Below are 6,167 nucleotides of genomic sequence, written 5' to 3' on the forward strand. Positions count from 1 at the left end.
AATGTTAAATTAATCATATTAAAGTACAATGAGGAGCATAATTGTTGAGCGGGCGAAAATGTTTCGAGATCTGTAGCGAATTTAATAAGAGGCTATAGATTTAATTCCTTCCCAGGATAGAAATGTAATATTTAAACAGAAAAGCGAAGCGAATATCTCGTCAACATATGAACCAAACAACTCTTTCGGCTCGGAGCATGCGCAGCATGGCATTCTTTGTCTCAGAAAATACTCGAGTCACTCAACTATTGTAACTTCAGATACCTCTATGAAAACTTTACTGCTGATTCTACATTACCTCAAAAGTGTTGACCTATTGTTTAGAAAGCGCACTTTATGAAAATAATAAGTTATGTCTTTTTTTACCGACTTACTTACTTGCTTACAAACGGCTTTTAAGGAACCCGCAGGTTCATTGCCGTCCTCACATAAGCCTGCCATCGGTCCCTATTCTGTGCAAGATTAATCCACTCTCTATCATCATATCCCACCTTCCTCAAATCCATTTTAATATTATCTTCTCATCTATATCTCGGCCTCTCCAAAGGTCTTTTTCCCTCCGGTCTCCCAACTAACACACTATATGCATTTCTGGATTCGCCCATACGTGCTACATGCCCTGCCCATCTCAAACATCTGGATTTAATGTTCCTAATTATGTCAGGTGAAGAATACAATGCGTGCAGTTCTGTGTTGTGTAACTTTTTCCATTCTACTGTAACTTCATCCTTCTTAGCTTCAAATATTTTCCTAAGAACCTTATTCTCAAACACCCTTAGTCTCTGTTCCTCTCCCAAAGTGAGAGTTCAAGTTTCACAACAATAAAGAACAACCGGTAATATAACTGATTTATAAATTCAAACTTTCAGATTTTTTGACAGCAGACTAGATGACAAAAAACTTCTCAACCAAATAATAACATGCATTTCCCATATTTATTCTGCATTTAAGTTCCTCCCGAGTGTCATTTATATTTGTTACTGTTGCTCCAAGATATCTGAATTTTTTCACCTCTGCGAAGGATAAATCTCCAATTTTTATTTCTTTTTATAACCGACTACCTAAAAAAAAAAAAAAAATGAAATTACATTATTCACGTACAACAAAGTTTTTACGGTATTCAACTATTCTGAAACTAGAACTCAGCAACAAATGTAATACTATAGATAAGATGTGTAAATTTCATACGTCTAGCAATCTTAGTTTCTGAGGAAAAGTTGTGTATGTTGTGAACTTTTAACTTTCAAGAAAATGAGCGGCAAAGTAAACATTAGTAGAACTTACATTTTCAAAAAACATACAACATTAAATTTGTTTTGAAAATTCGCAACAAAATCAGCCATTACAGTCTTAGACAATGCCGTCAACTTATGAAACAAACATTCTGCTACAAAACAAGCCAAACGAACCTTTGGTAGCTAATAGTTCCAGAGATTTTTATATTTTTATGCAATGAGGAGGAGTAAGGGGAGAAAAGTTGTTTGGCATATAAAAAGAATTACGTATTTATATTATAAGATTTTTTTAAATACATTTTATGCCAAATGACGCAGAATTTTTCACATAACAATTTGGACAGAAACCAAATGTACATTTTATTTTATATTATTTTTCAAAATTTGGCCTCTTACTTTAAGCAGCAAACATTTTGCAGTATATGCCATGATTGGAAACGCCGCTCCTTTAGTGAGAAACCTTAGCTAAATGAAAATTATAGTGGTGAGAAGTTTGCCCGTGGCTTCTGTTGTCACGACAGCCTCTCGTGACAAAGATACACCACAGCAACACAGCACGTGCAGTTCACACAAGTCGGCAAATGTCAGGAGAGTTCACAGCGGAGCAAGCATGAAATTAACTAGGGCAATTAATTGCTAATTGTAGTGAGTAAATTACGTTTGCACTGAAGGTACTACAACTGTTGGAGTTTTTTTCTAATTCTCTAGTAAAACAGTTTCCCTAAATGGGTGGAGTTGATAGATTCTCCTCCATGAAACACAATTTCGATTTCCGGCAGAGATGCGGAAATTCAATTCACAAGTGAATTCACTTTCCTCCAGTTTACCTATGTTTTCTCAAGAAGTGGTCTTAAACCTTATTAGCCATATCTAATATTGGTGTACAACTCTCATAAGAATGGTCCACAACTGGACAAAGAGTTCAGTCTTCAAAGACGACGATTGTAACCATAACGATGATGATGATGATGATGATGATGATGATAACATTTCTCTTAATAATAAATGTGAACTAATAGTCAACAGTTAAAGGTTCTTTATTATGTGATTGAGTGTTTACCGGGATTGTATATTTAACAACTATGTCACTGATTCATCTCAATTTCTTTTCACTTGACACCCATAACCCCGGACATAAACTGGAATGAAGGTATCAGAGTAAACTTACGTATTGAACTAATGAACAACATAAAACAATATTAAGCTATTTATCATAGTTAGAGATGCCGGTACATAGTGTTCATAATCGACGGATTCGTGAAATGCGGTTTTTCAACAGATAAAAGCAAACATTTTATGTTTGAAGCGCTTCCAAGTCAAAATATCGTATGTTCAAACTCGCGAAATAACGCGAAATTTTTGTTCTTAACACGAATTTATTCGAAGTCGAGTGTTTTTCAAGATAAATTTCGACTTCTTTTTACAAAATTTTAATTTTAAGTGTCCAAAGATTGGTGTAACTCACCACAGAAGTCAGCTGAGCAAGGAAAGCAGCTGAATGTCAACATATCGGAGAAAAAAACAAGTACAACACAAAAGACACACACACCACACACAAAAAATACACACACAAAAAACAAACACAACACACAGAAAAAAACATACACACATCCAAAAATCACACACAATACACACATAGAAAACACACACACAACAGACACATAGAAAACACGCACACAACACAAACAAAAAAACACACACAAAACAATCACAACATACACAAAAACACACAACACACACAAAACACACACAAAAACAGACAACACACATAAAAAACACACACAAAACACACACAAAAATACGCAAAACACACACACAACACACACAAAAACAGACAACACACAAAAAACACACAAAAACACACACACTACACACACACACAAAAACACACACAACACATATAAAAACACACACACAAAACACACACAATACACACAAAAAACACACACAACACACACAAAAAAACACATATACAACACAAAAGACACACACACACCACACACAAAAAATACACACACAAAAAACAAACACAACACACAGAAAAAAACATACACACATCCAAAAATCACACACAATACACACATAGAAAACACACACACAACAGACACATAGAAAACACGCACACAACACAAACAAAAAAACACACACAAAACAATCACAACATACACAAAAACACACAACACACACAAAAACAGACAACACACATAAAAAAACACACACAAAACACACACAAAAATACGCAAAACACACACAAAAACAGACAACACACAAAAAACACACACAAAAACACACACACTACACACACACACACTAAAACACACACAACACATATAAAAACTCACACACAAAACACACACAATACACACAAAAAACACACACAACACACACAAAAAACACATATACAACACACACAAAAACACACACAACACACACAAAAAAACACACACAAAAACATACATAATACACACAAAAAACATACACAATACACACAAAAACACACAATACACACAAAAAAACACACACAATACACACAAAAACACATATGAAAAGACATACACAACACACACAAAAAACACACACAACACAAAAACACACACAGGAATACACAGACACGTTTTCTAAAGAAATGTACGTCATTTTATATAGGCTACAAAAATGTATGAATCTACCAATTTTAAAGGCCCATTCACAATGAAAATTAAACATAACCGTAACATAAACACAGAAGTTTGCGTCCAGGGTACCAAATGGAAACAGTTTGCCGGCGACAGCCGAGCAGGTAACATCGTGTGTCGTACGTAGTCCGTGCGTGAGTGTTATATTGTGCGTTTGTTTCGAAACCTTGTGGTGAATCATGAATAGTGCAGTTAAAAGGGAAAATACTTTAAAAGCAATATTTAATAAAGAGGAAACGCGTCCGACAGCATTTGACATACATAGATGGATAGAAGAAGGGTTACGTATCAAAGATCGGAAATACAAGCGATTCAGTTAGTAGGGAAACAAAATGCAGTGTATATTAAACTTACAAATAAAATTAGTTACGAACATTACCTACAACAACATACTGGATCATCATCCGTTAAACTTATGAATGGAGATAATGTAACAGTCAACATAACCCCTGCAGACGAAGAAGTCGTTATGGTACGAGTGCTCAACATACCACCGGAAGTGTCCAATGAAAGAATACGAAACGTGCTACAGAACTATGGGAAAGTGCAACATATAGAAAATGAAAAGTGGTCATCAAAATTTTGATATAATGTCTATACCGGTATACGCATTACACACATGGTACTAAACAAGGTCATACCTTCGTCGATTGTCATAGCCGGTCACGAAGCCTATGTAACTTACCCTGGGCAGGAACTTACGTGTTTTTCTTGTGGAAGTATAGCTCATATACGGCAAGCTTGTCCTAATAGGAATATAAAAGCACCTGTGACGATACAATCTCGAACACGTCTTACACTGAGTGACTTGATCCATTCCCCAAGTGTTTCTACAGCAGCGGCAACTACTACTATGACTAGTGTTTCATCTGAAAATGGGACTGATAGTTTATCCGAAAAACAACCATCTACTGGTATTTCTGATACAAAATTAGTGCAAGAGAGTAATTCATTGCAAAAGAAATCAATAACGCAAAAGAGTAGTGCAGTGGCTGATAAGACGGTGACTATGACGATAGAACAGGGTGACTCGGAAACAGATTCAGCAGATGACGTATCCGAGATTCTTCACGAGCAACCAGTGAAAAAGTATAAAGCAATGGAATCTTCTGACACTGATGAGTGTTCTGCCAATGGGCAGAAGAATCCTGTCGACGTTGTTGTTCCGGTTATTACAGGTGATTCAAAGGATCCTGAAGAAACTCGGTGAGCAACAGCATCAGTTCCAGAGAATTGGAACGAAGCAATGCAACAAGAAGAGCAAGATCTTGGATCGACAAACAAGTCCTCGTCACAAGAGATTGGTGTAAAGAAATTGGCTAAAAGTGGTAATTCTCCAAAACATCGTTCGCACCCTTACAAAGGAGAAGGCAGTAAACTAGGATTTCCACTATTACGTCCAGTTGACTAGATCTTTGACCGACGATTACTCGTCGTGCATTGTGCAACATGTTGTTGAAGTTTGTTCTGCTATTGGCTAACGTGATGACCATCACAGTAAGTATTGCCACTGTGAATTTCAATAATAACTCCTCGCCCACAAAACTTTATGCATTGAAACGTTTTTTAGTAGAGCATGATGTTGATATTCTTTTCCTTCAAGAGGTATCCACTGCAGATTTTTCGTCCTTATATAATTATACATCATATGTGAATCTAGGTACTTCTCGGTTGGGCACAGCTCTCATTACCAGAGCTGGAATTAATTTCCAGTCAGTTGTACAACTTCCCTCTGGTAGAGGTATTTGTGGACGTTTGAATGGTTATGGTTTTGTCAATATTTATGCTCCTTCAGGTAGCAATAAACGGCAAGAGAGGAATGAATTTTTTCAAACGGATGTTCCTTATCTCATGCGTTCCCTGAATGATGCTTATGTGTTTGGAGGGGATTTTAACTGTGTACTCCGTCCGCAAGATTGTACGGGAGAGTACCGATCCAGCAATACACTGCAGCGTTTGGTGACAGGACTACAAATGAGTGACGCCTGGTTAATGAAGCATAATGATGTTGGTTATACGTATGTGTCTAGTAATTCTGCTGCTAGATTAGATCGTTTTTATGTCCATCGGTCAATAGCTCCAAACATTCGACGAATTAAGATCACTCCTGTAGCCTTTTCTGATCACTCAGCGGTCATAATGCATATTGAAATGAATATGTCGTTTTTGATATTTGGACGTCCCTATTGGAAAATGAACACAAGGTGTCTTCAAAGCCCACAAGTAATGGAAGAACTACAGCAGTTGTGGACTGAAT

The 6,167-nt window shown here is 36.5% G+C and overlaps 1 pseudogene; it reads left to right on the plus strand.

Annotated features, from left to right (window-relative positions):
- Window positions 1-4,089: 4,089 nt before the first annotated feature.
- Window positions 4,090-5,321, plus strand: LOC138704223 (uncharacterized; annotated as a pseudogene).
- Window positions 5,322-6,167: the final 846 nt, after the last annotated feature.

Source organism: Periplaneta americana, chromosome 8 (genome assembly GCF_040183065.1).
Source record: "Periplaneta americana isolate PAMFEO1 chromosome 8, P.americana_PAMFEO1_priV1, whole genome shotgun sequence".
In the NCBI taxonomy this organism is placed as follows: domain Eukaryota; kingdom Metazoa; phylum Arthropoda; class Insecta; order Blattodea; family Blattidae; genus Periplaneta; species Periplaneta americana.